The sequence below is a fragment of the Crocuta crocuta genome, unplaced genomic scaffold (genome assembly GCF_008692635.1).
Source record: "Crocuta crocuta isolate KB4526 unplaced genomic scaffold, BGI_CrCroc_1.0 scaffold360, whole genome shotgun sequence".
Taxonomy (NCBI): domain Eukaryota; kingdom Metazoa; phylum Chordata; class Mammalia; order Carnivora; family Hyaenidae; genus Crocuta; species Crocuta crocuta.
Window position 1 is genome coordinate 580,992 of NW_027529634.1, and position 25,578 is coordinate 606,569.

At 35.3% G+C, this 25,578-nt stretch overlaps 1 long non-coding RNA gene across 1 annotated transcript in view; it reads left to right on the forward strand.

Moving 5' to 3' along the window:
• Positions 1–15,585, forward strand: part of LOC144230084 (uncharacterized) — a 202,537-nt gene extending 186,952 nt beyond the window's left edge. The window contains exon 4 of the long non-coding RNA XR_013334684.1: positions 15,424–15,585. This is a non-coding gene — a long non-coding RNA (uncharacterized LOC144230084). The remainder of the gene's footprint in view (positions 1–15,423) is intronic.
• Positions 15,586–25,578: the final 9,993 nt, after the last annotated feature.

The following is a 25,578-nucleotide window of genomic DNA, read 5'->3' on the forward strand; positions in this document are numbered from 1 at the left end:
TGGGTATAAGGCAATTATTAATTGGGCTCAATGTCAGAGACACAAGCAAAAAAGGTAAAGACTGTGGTGAAGTGAAAGTGTGTATTCCATGTAAAGGGCTGTGGGTGACAGGTTTGGTTAGTTGCCAGATTTTTCAGTTATTTAAGAGAAGTCAGAATCCAGTGCATATGGAACATCTGATTTTTCAAAGTGGACATCTTAATAATTTCAAGAATAATCTCAACAACAGGAATAGTGAGAATAATAATAATAAAGTATATATGACATACAACAGTGTGTACAGAGCAGACTTGACATGTAGATTCCTAGTTTTCATCTTCTGATTTAGCACTTGCTACAAGGAGAAGAAATTGAATAGTTTCTGGGTCCCCGACATCTGAGCACATTTATATGATTTAATGAGATTACAAATGATTCAAGTAAATTGAATGTTCCCAGAGATATTAATTTTCATTTCTACTATTCATAGATTTTTTATTGCTAAGCAATACAATAAAAAGGACCCATGTGTACCCTTCTGTAGTGTTTGAATAATTGTGGCTTCAGAAATACTGAATGCAGCAACACTTGTTACAAGAAGAAATAAAGATAATTTCATGTTGCCATTTGACTTTTTTCCTCCATTTTTTGGGGGGGCGTAACTATCAACTAGTTATGTTTTTCATAGCAGTCTGTATTTGAGAAGTCACATTCAAAACACTGGCTAAAACTGATAAGGCATCTGAAAAAATGGATCAGTCTTGACTTATCCAAGTAATTTTACTGAGCTGTCAGAATTAGCATTCTTCCAGTGTGATTTAAATGGGGCCCAAAAGGCAGAGAACTTAGGGCCAGTGTGTTGTTCATTATAATGGAGAATGTAATGGCAGTATTGTCCTATGTGTATACAGGGCTGAAGATTTTTTGAAAAGAACTCACATTAAAAGCCTCATTGTGTATGTGTGTATAAAATAAAATAAATTTCATGTCACGCACACATATGTGTGTATAGTGCATGTATATCATGAATGACTTTTATTGTAATTAGTGTATAATTTAATGTTACATGGTAACTTTTATGTAAATGTATACATAATGATGAATACTGTATAGATGATTCTATACAGTATAATGTATTTCTATACAGATGAATAATGTATAGAATGATTCTAGGAGAGATAACTCCATAAATGAGAAATGTATATTTGTAATTTTAAAGCATGGAATTTTTCTATCAGACATTTTGAAAAACTGATGGGGAAGGCTAGAAAGAACAGGAATCTTCCTAGGGAGTGTGAGATTTGGATTCTTGTTTCAATTTTGTTACCAATTTGCCATCTGACCTTGGGAAATGGTATTTCAATTATTTAGATTTCAGTTTAAATGCATGTAAATGAGTAGGTTGAACTAACTGCCAATCTATGATACTTGGGTAGCTGTAGTCTGCTGTATTTATGCTGATGCCTCTCAGATGGCAGAGTGAAAATACTGGCTTTTTGGGAATGTACTGAAATGTACTAGAAATCATACCATAGAGATTTCAAGCATTCATCTACTCCCTGGGATATAATAGTCTCAAATATGTGTTTTATTTGATCCAAGTAAGGTGTTCAGTTTTTTAAAATAATTTGATATAAGATTTTATAATCAGTAAATTTCATATAAAAATCTAGATTTCTGGGTTATTTTTAAAAATGGGCAACATTGTGTCCACATTATTGGCTGTCTGCTAACTATTGGTTGGCTTCAGCCAAATAACACCTGCCCACCCCTGCCCTTATGTGTGGCAAGTGTTCACTCATCCTGAAATCGTGAATATTAACCATTGGTGTAGGCATGGTGAAACAGTGCTTTGGGAAGCAAATATAGAGACATCAGACCAAGTGGTGAGCAGTAAAAGGAATGGAAGTGTAGACTAGTTGGAAATCTATTACATTAATATTAATTGAAAACAGCTTAAATCAGAATCATAAACAAGATGGCATAAAAGTGATTAAAGGGAAGCATGTTATAATTTCAAAGTTAAGGGGTCATCTTTGTCATTCACTAGTTTAACAAATACGGAACCATAGGTTCAGGTAGGTTAAATGATATGTTCAAGACCATGTAGCTCAAGATGAAGACAAGGATTAGAATTGATTTTTTGCTAATTTATGGTCCATCTCTTCTTTTTGCACCACTCATTTTTCCCTCTTTCAAGTCACCATCCAAAAGACATTCACACTCACATAGAGACTAATATTGAGTGCTGGGCAGCTTTAAGTATCAAAAATAAGATGTCTGTAAGCCTTTTTAGGATTGGGCTCTATAGGAGAGATAAGCACTCAGAACGAAGTGCCTGGAATCAAAATGGCACCCTAGAGACATTATTTGGATGAGGAAATCATTATTTACCCCAGACATGTCCAGCATTTCAATTTAAACTGGTTGGCCTTCCTCTGATGTGTGAGAAAGGCAGACAAGCCTCAATATATGCTATTTGAAAGATGTATATAATGGTTAGGGGCGGATGGAGGGGGGATGGATTTGTATGTGATTATAAGGAAAGCTAAAACTAATTACATTAAATAATTTCATTTAATAGGAAGAGATTTTAAACTATAGGACAAATATTGGCTAAAGTTTAGCTGACTCATTTCTCATTAGTTACCCAAACTGTAAACACCAGTTTCCTTTTTTCATTATCCGTTCTCTGTTTTAGAGTTCATTCAGGATGGAAGGCTATATATGATGTTCTTCAGAGTTTGGTAATATTACAGACTGCTTAATCATGCACAGTACATGTTATTTTGGAAGAAAATAACTTATGCTATTGAAATATGAACTTTTATCAATATTTCTAACAGTGACTTGCAATGATAATGCCATAAAACCACCTGCTGTTTTATCAAGTTATTACTTTGAGGGATTGCATGGTTGGCATTGATTTTATTGAAAACATGACTGCCATTTTTAAACAAATGTATTGGCATGAGGTGAGCATATTATTACACATTAGGGAGTTTACAATTTATGTGTTTTGTATATATAAACCTACATTTTAGGATACGAATCAAACATACCAAAATTTCCCTGGAAAAGCCAAAATTTAAAGATGGCTTAATCCGTTGTCAGATATGAGCTAATTTCTGTCTGTAACAGAGGCAAGAAGATTTCTTTCTGACTTATAAATAAGTAATATTGCAGATATGGGAAAAGAAAGTATATATGCTTCTCCTAGTATATATTTCATGGAAGCAATAACCAGAATTTAATTTGCATGATTGGAATGATCTTTCTATTATTATGTACCAAAGAAATATCTGCTACCTTGCACACTGTCTGGAAGAAAAGTACATATGGAAGAGAACATATTTCATTTATAATTTCAGAGAGCAACTTGCATAATATTCTTTCTTGTAATCTTATTTTCAACCTAGGATAATCATCATCATCATCGTCATCATCATGAAAAGCTAATAGGATTCATTATTGTTATTGCAGGCTATTATTAGTCTCATTGCCATTTCCAAGGGAAACAGTTAAAGTATCTATTAGTGCAATAGTTCTCTCATTCATTTGCTGTTGGCTTTGCCAATCTAATCCTAAAGGTAAGAAATCAATCAGTGTTTGAACATGTCTTCTTTTGTAGTTGCTATTTTTCTTACAGAGTTCAGTGGAACTCTATGGAACCAGGAGATTGAGAGGAAAAATGTTTTTATTTTTTAATTTCATTCAATGAAAATTAGACTATAAAACATACAGGTTTGGAATCAACTTAAATTTGTTTTATAATAATTAAATGTGGAGTTAAAGTCACTTCTGACCTGAAAATGTTGGTCAAATGCTATTAGCATTTTCCTAGAGCAGATATGGTGACTAAAGTATATTGTTTTATATTGGATCCAAAGTCTCCTTTGTATATTTTTAACGAAAGTGTGTGCTAATATATTGATTCCTGATTTGTTATAGGAAATCAACCTTAAAATGCTACCTATTTTTATATTCAGGAGTTTGCTTGGAGTTTGTTGTGTTTTGATCTTTGTAATTTAATTAGAAGATCATATTGCACATATTCTTTGCTCTTTAAGAATGCCAAAAATTAAATTTTGCTTTGATCCAGAAAACTTTGTATACATTATTAAAATATAATATAGAGATCTGAGTTTAGTTCAAGATGGTTGGACTAAATTTGAATGAATGTTTGTGATTTTTCAAGGTTTTTTGTTTTGTTTTGTTGTATATGAGCAGTTTCACCAAAATTAGCTTTATGTTAATTTGTTTTTCTGTCATGAGAACTTTTCCTTGTCTATATTTTGACCTTTGAAATTTAAACCTGTGTTGTTCCAATAACCTTTATTTTATATTAAGCTTTCATTACTTAACACTCTTCTTCTATTGGAGATTATATGGCTTTTGATCACTGTTGCATTATTTTCATTATTATTTTTCAGGTTTCTCTTTTTATTTTATTATCTTATTTTATTTTTTAATGTTTATTGTCAAGTTGGTTTCCATATACCCAGTGCTTATCCCCACAAGTGCCCTCCTCCATGTCCATCCTCTACCACTCCATCTGCCCTCAGTTTTCTCATTTTATTTTTATGGATGACTTGCCTTTGAAGTTTGATTTTGGTATTTCACAGAGTACCTATGCTTTAACTTTTAACAGTATTGTATATGAAATATAGTTTTTTTCAAGGATATAATAAATTTAAAGCTAATTGTGACTTCAAATACTAATTAGCTACTTATACTCTGCCTGTTATTTCAGTAGAGATATTCAGTGAATATAACTTTCTCACTTTCTGCTAAAATATAAATTATAAACTATACTTACCATCTTCATTAGATCCATCTTTTATACTATACATTTTCTCACAATAAGAAAAGTAAAACAACAAAGAAAGTTAAAGTGGGGGAAGAAGAAAGCATTTAATTTAATTCTAAGAGAGAGAATTAGAAATATTGATTATTGTAAGACCAAGCATATTTCACATATAAAATCAAGGTAGGAATTGATAAGAAATGAAATGTGGAAGAGACCAATAAAAATCTCCACAGTTTTGATGAAAACACAAAGAGGAATTAAACAGACGTATTACTCCTCTTAGATCCTTTGTGTCTATGCACCGTCTTCTGCATAAAGATATAGCCACTGATTATAATTAGTTGAAGACTTTATTCCCAACTTCCCATCTTTCAAATGCAAATTAATGGTTTCTACGACAAAAATAAAGCTCCTTGACATCCTCTTGAAGAAGGACTCAAGTAAAATGAATAATCAGTTGAGGTGAACAGCTTAAAATTATCAAGAAAGGATTCATAGATTCTGCTTTTCCAATAAAGCAGAAGGACGGTTGGAAGGTAACACTTGTTTCAAAAGAGCCATTTTATTCCGGGCAGGTAATATAATAATATCTCCTCGAGATCTAGTGAGATGGAATGGCTGAGTGAGGTTGGACTCCTTCCACAGTATTTGATTATGCATGGCTGTACCTTCACACCAAACATTTTTATTTTCATATTTATGAGTATTTCCAGAAAAAGTAAATCCTAAAATATTATATTTCCAGAATTAATGCTTCCACTATTTCTTTCTAACAGCAGCATGTGCTGTTAAAAAAAAAGATAGAACTTTAATTTAATTGCTTTTTTAGGAAGGTAATTATCTTCCCAGTCTCATCTAACTTTTGCTTGATGTTAATTTGATTGAAATATTTGCAAGGTTCTTCTACCCTTCCCCCACAGTTTTTTTCTTTTCATTGCATCTGTGGCAGATTAAATTTCGATGATTTATCTCTGTTTACTTTCTTTTCCTGTATGTGAAGTTTTTTCACAAATGTTTCAAGAAAGAATGAAGTAACTTCAAAATGTTAAGTAATTTCCTTCTGGTGGAACAAGGTATACTTGGGAATGGCTGAAAAAAATCCTCAAACCTTAAAATGGTCTAAAAGCAGATACAAAAATTTTGCACCTCTTAAATCCTCTTTGTCTATTTCACCTAACCCTTAATACCCACTCTTCTCTGGTAACCAAATATCGGAGTCTATTTCAGTTTTGTTTGTTCATTTGTTTTGTTTTGATTCTATATATGAGTGAAATGATGTAGTATTGTCTTTCTCTGTCTGACTTATTTCACTTAGCATAATACTCTCTAGGTCCAACCATGTTGTCAACAAATGGCAAGATTTCATTCTTTTTTATGGCTGACTATTAGTCCATTATACACACATGTGTGTGTGATATGTGATATATATGTGTGTGATGTAAAATATATAAGTGATATAAAAATATATATATTATCCATTCATCTATTGATGGATATCTTGGCTGTTGTAAATAATGCTGCAGTCAACATAAGCGTGTATATACCTGTTCGAACTGGTGTTTTTTTGTTTTCTTCAGATAAATATCCAGATGGAATTGCTGGATTGTATGGTAGTTTTATTTTTCACTTTTTGAGGAACTTCTCTACTGTTTTCCATAGGGGCTACCTCAGTATGCATAATATTTTATTGAATTCCTGTAGAATACCATAAAATTACTTATATTACTCCATTTTAAAAATACATAAAATAAGGGATGACTGAGTGGCTCAATCAGTTGTGTGTTCGACTTTGGCTTGGGTCATGTTCTCATGGTTCATGGGTTTGGGCCCCCTGTCAGGCTCTGTGCTGATATCTTGGAGCCTGGAGCCTGCTTCAGATTCTGTGTCTCCCTCTCTCTCTCTGACCCTCCCCCTCACACTCTGTCTCTCTCTCTCTCTAAAATAAATCACATTAGAAAAACTAAAATAAGTAAAATAAAATGAGAAATTAATAGTTAAGAAAACTATTAATTTTCAAAACTATATATTTTAACTAAGTCATTATGATAGCAAAACCCATGCTAATTCAGCTGAAGTAATATTAATTATTTTTAGAGAAAGAACCTCATATTGCAATCACTAATTGAGGAACTTCAGCCATCCACAAATATGTTTATAAATATCCTAAAAGGCTGAAAAAAGAGTGTCAAGGTTGTATAGTTGTTTTGGTTATCTATGGGTGTGTAACAGTCAACCTAAAATTTAGTGATAAAAGCAGCAACCGTTAACTGTTCCCACAAGTTTGTGGGCCAGTAGATTAGGCAGGGCACAGTGAGGATGACTTGTCTTTGCTCTGTGATGACATAGGCCTCAGTGGGGGTGGCTCCATTGTGGCCATATGCTTAGTGCTGCAGTACCGGCCATTGACTGGATTCCTTGGTTCTTTTCCATTTCATGTCTGCTGGGTCTGGAATGTCCAAGATGGCTTCTTCACTCACATGTCTAGAATGATTGAAACTCATCAAGCATCTTTCTTCTCTTTACGGGGCCTTTCTAGATATCAGGCTTTGAATTCACAACACGACTGTCTCAGAGTGATTGAACTTCTTACATGGTAGCTGGCTTCTCCTAGGAGTGAGCATTCTGAGGTCTAGACAGAAGCAAAAATTTCTAAAGAACCAGTCTTCAGAGTCCAAGAATGTTGTTTCCAATTTCATGCTGTTGATCAAGAGTTGTGAGCTTCCTATGACTACAGTAGCAGTGTAGGTGAACTTGAGCTACTTGAGCTACTTTGCCAAAACTGCACAAAGATATTCATTTATCAGAAGAAATGGCCCTAGCAGTAAGAATCCAAGTTGGGCTGCCTTCATTGGAGACTGAGAAAGGAAGAAGAGATGTCAGAGATTTGTGCATTTGGGGAGGCACTCTACCACACTCTTCAAAGATTGCCAGTAAGCTACCCAGAGAAGCAGTGGCAACCAGCCTAACATCAGACCATACTTTTGTCCAGTTAGGAAGTGAAATGTTGCTCTTGGACTCTTATCTGCATCAGCATTCCATGCAGGTGAGCCACCACCAGGTGGGAGAGGTACAGATCATGCCTCACCCCTCCCCTCCAACTTCAAGATTTTAAGTGCTTGATTTACATACAGTTATTTTATGTTAACAAGTTATAATAATTGAGTATATATTTCATATATGTATAATGCATATTTATATTATGTATTATATATGAATATGATGTATATTATAAATTATATATATACATATACATATGTGTATGTGTATTATTAGTTCTCTGATTTTTTTCAGCTCATGTAACTGAATAAAGTCAGATAAGAGGATTTAGCTTCTACTGTAGTTGTAAGTCTGAACTTAGGAAATGAGAACCTCTGGAATTACTGCTGACTTTTGGGGCAGGTTTTATTTTTCAGGGTGTTGGGGAGAAGGTATGTATGCACAAAGAGTTATTTCATGAATAAAATCGGGTAATAGAAGCAGACACAGGGTGTATAAATCAGCGAAGAGAGATGATACTAGATGAATGACTAATCTCTGGTTTCTAATTCTCAGCCTTTATGAGAATCAGCTTTATTTCTTGACCTTGACCTCCATTAGATAATCATAGATCTTTAAATGCAGTCCATCTTTTTCCTCAGTTGCATGATGATAATTACAATTAGAAACACCTTGAGTAAGACCTCAGAATGTCTAGTAGAAATTTCCGATTGACATTTTTCTAAAGATGTATTTGGTTTCATGCCAACCTACTGCCTGAAAGCAATTTTTCTGAAAGAGATATGCCATAACCAAACTACTACTACATCTAAGATCATATAATATCTGTAGAAATGGATATGTAACTTCTCGTTTCCAGAAATTATACCTACCAGAATCTTTGCTGATCAAATTCTTTTCCTTTTCTTATAGGCCCCATGTCTGATTCAAATGTAGACAAATTCACTGCAGATAAATTTCTTATATTTAATGTAATTGTGCTAGCCAGTGAAGGAACTAGAAACAAATGGAACATATCATTGACATGAGATAATCAATCTCCCAACTCTCTAAGCTGTTTTCCTTATTTCTTTCCATTTGTTCTTATTTACCATTACCTGTTGACTTCCAAAGGCAGTACTGGTATTTATCTTCTGATGAGGTTACTTTATTTTTAGACCCAGAGACTGGAACAAACCATTATTCACTAATAAGTATCATTTATTTTCATTTGGCTCTTAGGTTCTTACCAGGTAAATGCTTATTAAGTTGAAATAATAAATATACTGAGGACTGACATATAGCAAATAATTTTTTTTCCTGGTGTTTTCAAGATGAAAACATTTATAAGAACATGGGACCCCTGGATCTGAATTTCCCTACTGCTGCTCAGAGTACCCTTTGGCAGTTATCTCTCAGCCTGGCATGACTATGTGTCATTTGAGCTCTAGAAGCATCTAGAAGCTTTCAAGCCTTGGAGCCCTTTAGAGATTCTTAGACAAATTGTTAACTTTAAGCAACAAAATCTGAATTGTACCTCCATTTAGTGACAATTAAAATGCTACTGTTGACCATTTGGAATATTAAAAAGGCATATTCCTATATATTTGACTAGCTTTGATTTACTTCCAGGTCATAAGGTCAGTCTTTTTCATAAATTAATTTTTATTTTTTAATGTTTTTTTTTTTTTTTTCTGAGAGAGAGAGAGAGAGAGAGAGAGACAGCATGAACAGGGGAGGGTCAGAGAGAGAGACAGACACACAGAATCTGAAACAGGCTCCAGGCTATGAGCTAGCCGTCACCACAGAGCCCGATGCAGGGCTCGAACCCACGAACCATAATATCATACCCTGAGCCGAAGCTGGACACTTAACCAACTAAGCCACCCAGGTGCCCCAGAAGCTCAGTTCTAAATGAATGTTGCATGCTCTTTATAATAGTAAATATAATTCATGTCATGTAGATGGGATATCAAATAAGAGCATTTTTAAAAGAGCCAGTAATTGAAAATAAGTGAATAATAAATCAGTGAATTCATTGGATTAGCCTCTGGATATATTTTTTCAGACTTTTGGTAGACAAATCATTGATTAAAGTTTTGACATCTCAAACAGGGTTTTGGCATTATGTTTTGCCTTCAATCTGCCATCTGAAAAATGGGCTTACATATTTCACAGATTAAAAATGTTTTGGTGGACCTGGATGGCTCAGTCAGTTGAGCATCCGACTTTGACTCAGGTCATGATCTCGCAGTCCATGAGTTCAAGGCCTACATCAGGCTCTGTGCTGACAGCTCAGAGCCTGGAGCCTGCTTCAGATTCAGTATCTCTCTCTCTGTCTGCCCCTCCCTTGCTCATACTCTGTCTCTCTCCCTCCAAAATAAATAAACATTAAAAAAATTAAAAAAAATGTTTTGAAGTCTTGGAGCAATTTGTTACAGATTTATAGATTACTGACTTGCTGCTCTTACCCTGTACAGATTTCTATTGTAAATAATATACTTAATGAAAATTAATAGAAAAACAGATTCATTTTTGAACCCTGTATCTTTGTATCTATCTACCTACCTATGTACTATCTACTAATCTTCCAATGCTTACTGAGCATTCCATTCAAGTTGAAGCAGACATTGTAGAGTAAGAAGAGACTAATTTCCCAAATTCAGTTAAATTATGAAAATTTACAGTGCTTTTCCTGGTGATTGCATTATACTAGAACAAAAGATATAGTGTTGTATTTTAAATGCCTGGTTAGAGGAGAGTAGAGTCCCCTCAAACCATTTATGCCTTTCTTTTTCTCTCTCTTACTGGTTTTAAATTCATTTATAATTTGCATCATGAAAATTCCTGAATTGTAATTCTTTCTAAAAAGACTGAAAAAAAACAAGTCCAGGTGTTTATCATAGTCCTTGAGATGAGCATCAACAGGAGTTATCTCATCCAATGATGATTGATCTATTATGACTCAGAAAGTTCTTGATATTTATAGAAAGACTAAAAAAGACTAAGAGAGTGAGGCTACCATACTAAGATGTATATTGGGCTATTTGCATTCCATTTGAGTATCTTCCAGGAAAAATGTCAATTAAATACCTTCCAAATGTGTGGCATCTTAAAATTGATTTGAGAAATATGCTTTTGCAAGTAATTTGAATACTGTTCAATACATTAGCATACATTTAGTTTACTGGTGCCTTTTAAAATTGTGATTTTGAGCAACTTAGTGAATACATCTTCATATTTAATAAACAATGATATTTTTATATAAGGTTTTGTTATATGTGGATATTCACTTACATATGTTGGAAATTACCATGTGACTTTATTTTTTTCATTTAGTTTTTTAATGTTTTTTTTTTTTTACTTTTGAGAGAGAGACAGAGCATGAATTGCGGAGGATCAGAAAGAGAGGGAGACACAGAATCTGAAGCAGACTCCAGGCTCTGAGCTATCACCTCAGAGCCTGAGCCAGGGCTAGACCTCATGAACCACAAGATCATGACCTAAGCTGAAGTCAGATACTTAACCAACTGAGCCACCTAGGTGTCCCTCATTTAATTTTTTATTAGCAACTTCTAATCTTTTAATTTAAACCTGGAATATCCAATTTTATTTAAACTTGAAGCTCTGGGAAATTTTTTTTGAAACTTGGATTTCTTTATTTTGTTTCTCTAATTACTGTTTCTGCAGTTGGAATCCTATACACACAGCAGAATGTATGAGACTATGGATTAACAAAATTTTGGAACCTATTACAAACTTGTTTCAGGAAGATCAGAACCAGGGAAAGCATTTGTTCCTCTGATTTAGAAGGAAAAGTAAAAGTGCAAGAACTGTAAAGTATATGCAGGCTAAGATGGTGAGGCAGTTTTATAATTCAGGTGATTTAAAGAAAGGATTAGATGCTAGTACCATTTCTCAAAGTATGATCTGTGGAATACCAGTCCTGGAAAACAGAAAAGATTCTGTGGCCATGTAAATTTAGAAAATGTTGATAATATATTTATCTATTCTGGAGACCTTAATCAAATGTATGATTTTGAAAAGCTTCCCAAAAATGTCAAAAATTATCCATATAAAATTTATTTCTCAAACCTTTTGAAATAGAATTTAAAAAATCGTATTTAACACTTCAGAGAGTAATTCCTAAAAATTATTTTCCTAAAATATAGTAGGAGGAGACAACATGAGATACCTGTCTAATTTACTGACCAATTTTGATGTTAGAGAAAGAGAGAGACAAATAGAAAAAGAGAGAGTATTTCTATCTCCGTGGAGGTGTAATGTATAGATATCTATATATCCATATATCTATATAGAGAGATAAAGATATAATACTGAGATTTTTTAAACCTTTATTAATTTTCTTTATTTTTTAAAAATATTTTTACTGTTTATTTTTGAGAGAGAGAGAGACAGAACATGAGTGGGAGAGGGTCAGAGAGAGAGACACACACACAGAATCTGAAGCAGGCTCCAGGCTCTGAGCTGTCAGCAGAGAGCTTGATTCGGGGCTCAAACCCATGAACTGTGAGATCATGACTTGAGCCAAAGTTGAGTGCTTAACCGGCTGAGCCACCCAAGTGCCCCTATTAATTTTCTTTAAAGGACTTTGGGATCCTATGGAAAAGAAATTATTGGGTTAGTATTGATAAGAACAAAAGTAAAAATAGCCAAAATTAGCATTTGTGCCATGAGTTGATGGATGTTCTGAATTTCATTAGAAGTCATTCCCATTTGAAAGGTAAGAATCAAATCAGAGAAAATATGTGCCTTACCCAAAGTCACTTACTGTTTTTTTTTAAGGTTTATTTATTTATTTGTTTTGAGAGAGACAGAGACCGCATGAGAGGGGGAGGGGCAGAGAGAGAGGGAAAGAGAGAGAATTCTAAGCAGGCTCCATGCTGCTAGCAGAGAGCCCAATGTGGGGCTCTAACTCACGAAACTGTGAGATCATGACCTGAGCTGAAACCAAGAGTTGGATGTTTAACTGACTGAGCCACCCAGGTGTCCCCAAAGTCACTCACTATTAATGGCATGGCAGTTTCCGAACTAAGGTTGGCTTTAGTCCACAGCCCATGGGTTTTCATTACACCACGTCACTTCACCTACTGAATTTTGGTGCTTCTCAGGGATAGACAGAGGTAGGAGGGATTAGATATGCGAGTGAAGTCAGATATGGTCAAAGCATTGAAAAAACTAGAAATTTAGGTAGATAGTTAAAGGATATATTAACTAAGATGATCTACAAAATAATATTTTATAGAAAGAATAATGTAAGTTTTTCGGAGGTGTTGCTGTGATTAGAAGTAATTGATGATGTGTTTTTCCACTTGGGATTATAAGCAATTTGATAGAGGACTATGGGGTTTGAAATGGCATCATTGTTTCCAATCCAAGATAGAAACACGTGGAAAATCTCCTTGGCCACCTTTTCCAGTTTGCAGATGGGAGGGGAGCAGAGGCCATGTCAGCATTCTCATACTTGTTTGTAATCCAAATGTATATATAGTATTTGACTGATGTGTTAAGAAAGTTCTAAATCTTTCATAGCCAATATTATCTAAAATTACTGCTGTTATAATTAGAAATTCAAATTGTTATATTATAAAACTCAGTTAAAGCCTGAGTTTCTTGGCCTGGCAGAATTTAATGAATGTACTTTCCTCCGACAGCTTTGTATGTTTAGTGTTTTAGTGAACATGCAGGGGCATCTAATTTCCTGAAGTGTCAAGTCACTGGGACTGGGTAGATTATTGGGTATACATCCAAACCCTCATTTCATGTCTCTCAGTTATCCACATTTGTTGGACACTTTATTTCCCCAAATAGTCCTCAGATTGTGTTTTGGAATTTTGAGGTTGTTAGTTCTCTTAACGGCCTTCCACAGTGAGCATAGTTGAGGAGGGATGCAGGGAGAGATGAGATATGTTGCATTTGTTATGGCACATTAATTTTCAAAGCAGGAAATTGTCAGAGGAAAAGCCACTGGTGGCTTTAGAACTGTACTGTTGAATAAGAAGCCACTAGCATGGTGTGGCTGGCCTGATATGAGACATGCTTAGTGTATAATACAGACTGGATTCCAAAGACAATACCAAAAAAAGGTAAAATATTTCATTAATATTATATTGATTACATGTTGACATTATAATATTTTGAATATATTGAGGTGTGCAGATACATTATTAAAATTAATTTTACCTGTTTCTTTTGAGTTTTTAGCTACTAAAAACCTAACAAATTATACATGTATCTTGTTACATTTTTACTGGAGAGTGCTGCTTAGAAATTATTATATTTATTTAATGAATTAAAGAAAGCCACAGTTGGGGTTAAATCCTATTCTATGATTAAAGAGGAAATTCTAAAACTACGATTTAAAAGAATCCCAGTTGTATTGATCCTTGTCTCCAAACTTATCAAATTGTATACATTAAATATATAGCTCTTTCTGTCTGTCAGTCATATGTCAGTTAAATGGTCTATAAAAATGAAAAGAATTTCAGTTTTATCTATCTGTGACTGCTCAGGAAAAAATCCATATGTGTGCACACACACATGTGAGTGTGTGTATGAATATTTGACTGTCACAGTGTGGTTAATTCATGATCTTCCTTTAAAACAACTTAGTTCTTTAATAGAACTATTTTTGTAAAAACACTTAAACTAAACTGAAACATCATCAGTTTGGTTCTCTTACAAAACTTCAATTTATTTTAGCAGGGGTCAGTAAATCTGACTATCCCTGAATCATTTTGCTTGTGTTCATATTTACTTTTTTCTTTTAGTGGGGTGGCCAAACCTAACAAGGTACCTTGTGATGGTTCTATTTGAATATCCTGCTATGCTTCTGAAAATGAGTTTACAAAAATATAAATGAAAAGAATTATTATAGTGTATTCTAATTCTAATATTCTAATTCTGTTCTAATTCTAGTATTTGAAGTCCCTGAAACATTTTGGTTGGCATTACGAATGTAAAGTTTTAAATTTTCCTAGTCAATTACAAACATAAAAAAAAGGAGACCACAATCACTTTTTTGAGAAATCACAAAACAAAGTACTATTAATAGCTATATTACAGCAATTTCAAATTATTTTTCAAATATACATGCTAGATCTTTGTTCAAAAGCATGTAAGTGATTTTTTTTTTCTTTTTTCCTAGTCTCATTACACTGATTCTGTGATGGGATTGATCTCATTTATTAAAAATAAACATGTAAAAATGTGATTTAAGTTCTGTAGAAGTCAAAAATATCTTTAAATATAACAATACTTTAATATAAACACAGTATTTAAATTGCTGGCTATTAAATTATGCACCAGAAGGAAATAATTACAATAATTTGTGTCATTATTAATTTCTGTCTACAATAAAGAGGTGTGAAAAATAAGCCACAGAACTATAACAGAAAATCCCAAATTACTTCCATTGGTGTTATTCTCAAGTTAAATGATAGCTTTATACAATGCAGTTCAGTTTAGCCTGACTGTACGAGAACAACTTTTCCTGGAAGACGCACTATGGTCCAGGTGACCTATTTTGTTTTCTTTTGTATGTCTGAGGCTTTTCATTTGAAATACTCTACTTAGGAATGTGAAAGTGATTGACATGAATGGACACGACCTAACCCATTTCTCCTCCTTGTTCTTAGCCTTGTCACTTCAGACTCCAAACTCCAGGCCTGAGAAAAGAGAGGAGCTGCAGGAGAGCAAGGTTATCACACTTGCTGGCCCCTTCCTCTGTCACACTTCTGTTTGGCATCCATATGAGTGAGGGTTTCCGAACTCTCAGTTCAGCTTATTGTTCTTCAGCAAATACTTCCCCAGTCAGCCAGTAATAAAATTGTGCTGGGCCCTGAGCTGAATCTTTTACATATATTATTTTATAAAAACTCCTCACAAAAATCCTAAGTAGATAACCTACCTAAGGCTATGCTTGTGGTGATTAGTTGTATTAGCATTTTTTGTTGCAAGTGATAGAAACCAAAGTTAAACTTATGTAAGAACAAAAATAAAGAGGTCATTTGTTGACTTACATAATCACATACTTGAGAGTTACTCCTAGGTTTAGAAATGGCTTGATTCAAGGAGCCCAAATGATGTTACCCATCAGTGCTTCCTCGTGTGTTGGCTCCATTCTCAGGCAGACTGTCCTTCTTGTGGTGGAATGATGGCTCCATGGACAGACAGGGACAGCATCCCCAGTAAAAGTGAAAACTTCCTTTCTAGCAGTTTCCTGAAAAGTCCTAGCCTTCCTCTGATTTGAATCAATTAGGGTCACATACCCATCTTTGATGTTCATAAGATAGAATATTCTGAGACGGTTATGCTTGAGTCATGGAAGCGGGGGTCAGGTACATCCTTTTCTGTAAACACAGGATTTGGAATAAAGGTGGCCTGATCTCTTAAGCAAGATGGAGAGGTTGTCACCAGAAGAACAGATAGTAGACACAGGAAGGCCAATAATCACAGATGGACACTAGGGAGGTCAACCAAGATCTGAACCCAAGTTGTTTAATAATAATAATAATAACAATTATTATTATTATTATTATTATATCAAAGCTCATGATAACAAGACTATACCATATCGATATCCTTTAAACTAAAATGGTCTATTTTTCCAAAAGTTTGTATCCATTGGCTAACATTGTTCTCTCCTCAGTAAAAAAATAGCATGTATATAGTCTGAATTATTTCTTTCAGCAAATTAATTCCTTTCAGCATTTTTTTCAGATGGTGGTTGTTTCTTAAATTCAGAATACAATAATGAGCAACTCAGGAGCAAGCACCATCTTTTCTTCCTCCTTTGGACAGTGCACATTGCAGGTAGACTAATGTGAATCACAGCACAAATATCTTTCATTTACACAATGGTCTGTATTCTGTTTCTGAACTTAGTAAGTACATCTTTTAAATTTTTTTTTTTTTTTTTGAGCGAGCAGAGAGCATGAGCAGGGGAGGGATAGAGAGAGAGTGGGACAGAGGATCTGAGGCATGCTCCTCTCTGACAGCAGTGAGCTCAATGCTGGGCTTGAACTCATAAATTATGAAATTATGACCTGAGCCAAAGTCAGATGTTCAACTGAGCCACTCAGGCACCCCTTAATAAGTACATCTTGACTTCAAAATAACATGAATGGTTTCTTTTCTAATAATTCAACAAACAGGCATCCTTAGTCATCATAGGATACCATACTCTCAAACAGTGCTCAGATACTTAATATCACAGACAAATGTTCTCAGAATTTAGGTGGTATTTTCAGGCAAATTATGATGGTTGTTGATGTTTCTGAGCAAGTCTAATACCTTATATACACTTGATGTTTAATATGTGTGACTTTTAGGGGTGCCTGTGTGGCTCAGTCGGTTAAGCATCCGACTTCGGCTCAGGTCATGATCTCACAGTTTGTAGGTTTGAACCCCACATCAGGCAGTGTGCTGACAGCTAGCTCTGAGCCTGGAGCCTGCTTCAGATTCTGTATCTCCCGCTCTCTCTGACCCTCCCCTGCTCATGCTGTGTCTCTCTCTTTCTCTCTCTCTCTCTCAGAAATAAATAAAAACGTTTAAAAAATTAAAAAATGTATGTGTGGCTTTTAGATTTTTTTAATGTTTATTTTTGAGAGGGGGAAGGGAGGGGGGGAGAGAGAGAGAGAGAGAGAGAGAAAGAAGGTCAAAGAGAGAGGGAGACACAGAATCTGAAGCAAGCTCCAGGCTCTGAGCTAGCTGTCAGCACAGAGCAGCAATGTGGGGCTTGTACCCAGGAATGGTGAGATCATAACCTGAGCCGAAGTTGGACGCTCAACCAACTGAGCCACCCAGGATCCCCTAATATGTGTGGCTTTTAAAACAAAGAATACATTAAGTATTTGAGAAATAATATAAGGCTATACAGTTTCTCTGTTTTTAGTGGTTAGAATAAAGGTTTGGATTCAGACAGGCTTAGTTTCCAATATTGATAGATATGTGGACTTGGATAATCTCAATGTCACTGAGCCTAAATTTTTAGAATTTGAAAGGATGTTGTAGGGTTTATAAAATAATATATGTAAGGTGCCTATCTCAGAGCACAATGCCTGTAACTGCCCAGTAATAAGTGGCTCCTCCTTTCCATTTTCTTTCCTCTTCTTGTCATAAATTGTTATTGTCAAATAAGTCAAGACCCCATTTTAACATAATTACTTATACCTTCAAGCATCTGTGGGAGACAGCAAAAGGTGTCCTGCAATATCAAGTCTGTACATGAGTCCAATGCTCATTTTGTTGACCATCTTTGTTGACCACTTTGTAGTACATTGCTGTTGCCATATTTATGTCAGCATACCATGACCTTGCTTAGTTGGGGGATGAAGAAGAGGTCTACCTATCCCTGATCAATGTCTCTGATAATTATTTATTCAATATGAGGTACTGATATCTTCTGTGAATGCCATCTTGAAACAGATTTTGCTTAAATTAATGTGATGAACATTTACTGAGCACCTGCTTTTGAGAGTCCATTGGCCTGGGCTCACATCCCACTTCTGCCCCTTACTAAGTCTGTGGTTTGAGCAAGTGATTTACTTTCTTCATCTGTAAAATGTAGTGATCATAGTGTCTACCCAAGAAGTGGTTATGCAGATTTAAAGAATTGGATATACAAGGTGCTATAAGCAATATTCAATAAACATTAACTCTTAGCCTTCATTATCAAGTGCAATATGAAGATGACTGAGAATTTGTCTTTATTTTCTAAGTATTCCCATCTAATAGTGGAGGGAAGAGGGACATAGTCCAAATAACTGTATTGTCATCTAAACTGTGTGCTACATCAGAGGAAAGGGGATTCCAAAAGTGGTGAAAAAGAAAATTAATTTTCACTACAGTTACCCTTATCTACCTGAGATACAGTGATCTCTTTCTACTGTTGAAGGATTTATAGAAAGTGTTGGTATTATCTATTCCATACAGCTTATTCGGTAGCATGTCATCTTGAACTGTGTCTCTTTTTGCACATACCTGCTAATTATCCCCACCAAGATGGTAGGTTCTTTGTCATCAGGAACTGGTGGACACTTGAGCACTTGCTGATTGAATTAGTAAAAATCATATTTTAGAAAGCATAAACAGGGGTGCCTGGGTGACTCAGTCCATTGAGCATCTGACTCTTCATTGGTCATGATCCCAGGGTCGTTGGACTGAGCCCTGCTTCAGTCTCCGTGCAGCGCATGGAACCTGCTCAAGATTCTCTTTCCTTCTGCCCCTCTCTCCCACACACACTCTCTTTCCCTCTTTAAGATAAAATTAAAAAAAAAATTAAATCCATAAACAAGGAAATACTGAATTTAGTAATAAGCCAGGTTGCTAGTATTAATTTATGGGATATACAAAACCAAATCTTTGCAAGGAGACCCTTTTACATCTGGACAGCTATGTATTTTGGTGGGTTTTTTGAGCTGAATTATTGAAATAAGCACTATTGTTTCTAAAGGTGTGCAGTGAATTTATTATTGAATTTGCAGATATAATTAATTTTTGGAACATGGCTAAGAAAATACTCTGGCATCATTTACAAATACATAAAATAGCATAAGTTTGAATCAGACAATTCAAATCCTGAGTCTACCCACTTCTTATATGGGTGCTTAACTTTTCTGGGTCTCCAAATCTTTTTCTATAGAATGGGGGTATGATAAACTTTACTTGTTGTGAGAAGTAAATATGATTATGCACATAAAGAATTTACATAGCAAGTGCACAATAAATGGAAGTCATAATAATGATAGTTCTTTATTGCTTGGGACAATTATGTTCATATTGTTTATCAATTCAGAAATAGTTTTCTCTACAGGTTGGTTAGACACCTTTTGGTCCTGAGAACAAAGAATGTCCACAAAGGGCCATTTTCCCTATTGTATTTCTAACTGTCTCTGAAAATTACAGAATAACTTAAGTACTCTGAGGGGATAGTTCCATCTGTTCAACTTTTAGATCAAATAAGGAATGAAAGGAATGTATGGAGCACAGGGGACCCAATAATGTCTCCTCTGATGTCTTATTGCTTCTCTTCTATTTTATGATTAGGTATTAAATTTTACAATTTTTTTTTATCCTTCCCCAGTGCATTGACTGTTAACTAAAAACTAAGAGTATAGTCTAGAAGCTAAAAATGAAGAATCTGGAGACATATTTCCAGCATGACCTTGGGCCAGTTACTTAAATGTGTGCCTCAGTTTCCTCATCTAGAAAATGAAGACAATAGTGGTATCTATCTTTTAGAGTTGTTGCAGACTCTAAATAAATTAATGGACCTATGGCCCCTAAATAGCACTTGACCTATCATATCAAGTGTCATATACATGTTAACTATTATCGGTACTCTCTCTTCCTGATTGAAATCTGTTTTCTGCTCCTACATCTTTATCCTTATATTTTTGTACTACTTTCATAATTTTTTCCATATCTATAATATTTTCTTAAATTAAAAGCAATTTTTACTTAGCTTTATATTGAGAATTTATAGATAAAAAGTCATAATTTTTTTGCACTGTGTACATTTTTATCATTATACATGAAATAGATATAGAACTTTATAAAAGCAGTTGTCTGTTTATCACCCTAAATTCTCCCATATACTACCAATATTATATAATACCAATTTATTTAGTTTTGTTCCATTTGCTTTAAGCTTCAGGACCAACCCCAAACTAGTTTCAATTATGCAAAACTAGGAATATATATTAAGAGAGAGTGAGAGAAAGAGATATGAAATAAATAAAGCCATACTAATTATAGCCACTTATTATTAAGGTCAACCTATATTCATATTGCTTATCGACTCAGAAATAATTTTTGCTGTAGATTGTTTAGACACTTTGGTCCTATGGACATGTAATGTTTGTCCATGAGATAAAGTTCATAAAGAGAATACATACACACATGTGTACATGTACATATATATGTGTATACACAAATGTATGCATGTGTGTGTGTGTGTGTATATGTGAAGGAGACAGATAAAGCTTTAGTGAGCGCTTAAAGAAATGCAAAAAGTGAAGAGATTGTGGTGTACTTTCTTTGTAACATTACATGATTCATACATGAAAACATTTAACATCTGTGTCTATATGATGAACTTTAGTAGTAGCCATGAAAGCATTCTCTAATGGTGATAAGGTACAGATTTATCCTCTTAAATAGTTAGCACTATGGTATCCCATCTGACCTTAAGAAAATACTAAGTAATTGTCTAGAAACAGGACTATAAAATGGTAACCTCTTTAGGACAACAGCTGTCTCTAAAGCATCTGCTAATCATTTACATCTCTCAGAAGAAATCTATAGCTAACTATCATTTAATTGGTGAATGCAGTGTGACCTAATCATCTCCATGAAGTCCTCTTTCCAGAAGGTTCATCTCTTGGGATAACAGGAATGAACCTGAGGAATAAGGAATCAATTGCAGAAAGATAATGAGCATGGTTTCAATGAGGGCTGAGGGGAGAGACAATGGGATAGAGAACTTAAATCTCAAGGTTCTGATTTAACTACTTTATTATCAATTAGAACAAAACATTAAGCATGACACCAAACTAGGTACTGTATAAGGGATGCAGACTAAACTTCTTAGCAGAGTCACAAAGATATAAATTTAAAAATGAAACCCAGTGTCAGCACTTTCATTTAGAATCTGAGTAGAAAAAGCTCTACACTGTGTATAAAGATTGGAGATGCTTTCAAATGTCTTTCTTTCCACAGTCACTGCCTTTCACTCTTCCTTGGTCTGACTAGAAGTTCACACCTTTATGTCAGAAAACAGAATTAGGCATTATCTTCCCCAAAGCACCTTCAACTTGCTTATGCTAAGAAACAAAACAAAACAAACTGACGAAATAGTCCTCTGCCTTTACCTTTAAGCCAAGTGGGTAGGTACATGCATGCAATTTATGCTGTCATTTAGTGGACATGGTTACTTTACTGGCCATGGAATTTTAGATTAAGTATTTAATCTCTGTAGATTTTAGGTTCCTAATAAGAAAATGATGATATCAATGCCTACCTCTTAGTGTTAAAAAAAAAAAATATATATATATATAGTATATATATATATATAGTAGCAAGAACACTTAACATAAGATTTATTCTCTCAACAAATTTTTAAGTACACAATAAAGTTTTGTTAATTACAGGAACAATGTTGTACAGAAGATCTCCAGAACCTATTCATTTTGCATAAATGAAATTTTATGCCCGTTTATGCGCCCTGACCTCCCGGCTCCTAGAATCTACCATTTTACTCTCTACTTCTAAAAGTTAGACTATTTTAGATACTTCATATAGGTGGAATCATGTAGTGTTTGTTCTTCTGTGTCTTGGTGTTCTACTTAGCATAATGTTTTCAAAGTTCATCATGTTGTTGCATATGGCAGGATTACCTTTTTTTGTTGTTGTTAAGGTTGAATAATATTCTGTTGTATGCTGTACTACATTTCCTTGATCTACTCATCCATCAGTGGACACTTAGGTTGTTTCCACAACTTGGCTTCTGTGAGTAGTGCTATAGTGAACATCTCTTCAAGATCCAGCTTGAGTTCTTTTGGATGTATATATACCCAGAAGTTGAATCTTTGGATCACATAGCAATGCTATTTTTAATTTTTGAGGAACTTCCATATTGTTTCCTATAGTGGCTGCACCATTTTGTATTCTCACCTGTAATAAATAGTATTGTCTTTTTTTTTTTTTTTAATTTTTATGTCTTTATTTTATTTTGAGAGACAGAGACAGAGAGCGAGCAGGGGAGGGGCAGAGAGAGAGGGAGACACAGAATCTGAAGCAGGCTCCAGGCTCTGAGTTGTCAGCACAGAGCCCAATGCGGGGCTTGAACATGATTGATTAAATCATTGGCTCACGTGATTAACTTGACTTCCAGCCCCTTTTTCTTCCCTGGAGGTGGGGGAGTGGGGTGAGGCCAAGAGATCCAACCCTCTAATCCTCAGTTGATTCCTCTGGCAACAAACCCCCATTCTTTCCAAAAGTAACATCATCAACATAAACTCAGGTGTGACTGAAAGGGGCTTGTATTCTTCAGGTACATGATTTCTGTAAATTTTCTTTTTATTTTCTCATTTTGTTCTTGCATTGTTCTCCTGATCTCAATGAGCATCTTTATGATTTTGAAGTCTCTGCCAAGTAAGTAATATATTTCTATTTTTAGGGCCAGTTTCTAGAACTTTACCTTGTTCTTTGTTCAGAACAATTTCCCTGTTTCTTCATTTTCATTAACTCTGTGTTGGTGTGTGCACTACACAAAACCACCATCTCTCCTAGTCTTTGTGGACTTGATTTGCGTAGAAGACCCTCAGCAGACAGTCTGGGCAGTGATTCCATGGGTTCTCAAATGGTTTTGCTTGTCCAATCTGCTTTCTTTGCTCTTAGTGGCCCCAGGCATCTAAATTTTGGTGGGGCCCACTAGCACTCTTAGATAAGCAAGAGTGAAGCCAATTTAAGCAACCGTCAGATAGTGGGACATTGGATGCTCTGTCAGCTCTTTCCCTCGTCAGGGAAGAAGCTATGAGTTGGGTTTTGTTTTGCTTTATTTTGTAGAGAAAGAGTGGCTGCCAGTGAGTGACAGGTGGAGAGAGGGAGAGGGAGGATCCCATGAAGGGCAGAGAGAGATAGGGGAGAGAGAAGTGGGGCTCACCTGGGGCTTGTGTTTTACCTGAAGTGGGGCTCGTGTTCACCTAAAGCCAGGGCTCATGCTCACCTGATGTGGGACTCAAACTCATGAACTCTGAGATCATGTCCTGAGCTGAAGTCAAGTGCTTAATGACTGAGCCACCGATGCACCTGTTTTTTTTTTTTTAATGTTAATGTTTATTTATTTTGAGAGAGCATGAGCAAGGGAAGTTGTGGAAGGGAGAGAGAGAGAGAGAGAGAGAGAGAGAGAGAGAATCCCAAGTAGTCTTAATGCTGTTAGTGCAGAGCCCGACACAAGTCTTGATCTCATGAACTGTGAGATCATGACCTGAGTTAATTAATATCAAGAGTCAGATGCTTAACAGGTTAAGCCACTCAGGTGCCCCTGAGCTGGGTGTTTTTTAATCTGTTCACTTTGTGCTGAACCAGGGGAAGTAGCTGCAGTGACTGCCAGCCCAAACCATCATCACTTTTCTTGATAGTCTTAGGTGGCTCTTGTATGCAATTTTCATCAGTGTTCTGAGAGAGGCTGGACAGAGAGACCAGTCATCTGGGCAGCCCCAGAAAAGTTGGGGCTGAATGGAAGAAATCTTTTCCTTATAGGAGAGACTTGTGATACTTATAGAGAGAAGGGAAGAGATGAGATGGAGTCAGGAAGTTAGGATGCAAGAGAAAGTAGCTAATTGATGAAGGTTTCAGAAGTCGAATGAGACCTGTAGCACACCTGTTGGGCAAGGACCTGGAAGACATTAAGATCAGATATTTTTCTAATAAATAAAGGAAGATGAATGGAGATGTTAGTAAGAGTAATCTTACTGACCTCCCCTGTTCTTTTTTTGTTTGTTTCTCTTGTGATAAAATTAATATGCTGAAATCATAAACTTTGAACATAGAAGGCAACTGGTCTACAGAATCATTCGGATGTAATAAGAATAAATTGGTTCTAGAAGTGAGTGAAAGAAACAGTGTAGATCAAGGCTTGTGTTCTTGTTGGCAAAAGACATCAGGTCACATGTTAAGTCCAGTTTCAATTATATAAGCCCCAGGTGGTCACATATTTATATATTCTACCAACCCATGGTCTTGCTTTCCTTTTATATTTAATAAAATTATAAGATTTATCTCCCTTATTTTAAGGACACCTCAAATCTCTTTTATAAAGTGGTAGATAAACCGTGAGTAAATACTGAAGATGCTTCAGAAACAATGTAGTTATCAGACACATGGGGCGATATTGCTGATTATTTAAAAATGATAATAAAAATAGGGGCACCAGGGTGGCTCAGTCGGTTAAGTGTCCGACTTCGGCTCAGGTCATGATCTCACGGTCCACGTGTTCGAACCCCGCATCAGCCTTTGTGCTGCCAGCTGAGAGCCTGGAGCCTGCTTCAGATTCTGCGTCTACCTCTCTCTCTGCCCCTCCCCTGCTCATGCTCTGTGTCTCTCTGTCTCTCAAAAATAAATAAACGTAAACATTTTTTTTAAATGATAAAAAATTAGAAGTTACCATAGGCCTTTGTGTACAGTCTTGATATCTTGAAGATGAGAAAAGGGCTTTAGACTCTGCCAGTCATCTGCCATAGAGCTGTGGCAGCCTGAGCGAGCACAGAGAATCCTGTGGCATTCACAGCTTTGAAGACTTTTGTATATCATGGTTTGCTTCAGCAATTCAGTAAGCTGAGCTCAGAATCTCTGAAGACCATTAAACTCTCGGTCCTAATTTGTTCCTCTCTGTGGCGAAATTACCCATAATGCTAAAAGATACAATCCCCCTTTGATATGGTCACGAATTGACTAGATCCAAAAGCCAACATAACTGACATGAAGTTTAGCACTGTCCTTTCTAAGAAACTAAGCACCAGTATAAATCTCGAGACATGGAAAGACACAAGAAAATTATTTTTCAGGGTCTCTGATTAAACACAATAAATTAGTTAGTGCTACCACTGAGATTTGTGTTGTAGGAGTATAGTTCAGAACTCCAGTGAGAGCTTGTTGGAGATCTTAAGAAAGGAATAAATTGCATCAGAGAGAGTCTTACATTTCTGCAAAGAAATAAAATAGACTGCAAGTACCTGTAGAGGCAAGAGAAGCTATAAATGGGATTTTGTTGTTGTATTGAAAATGTA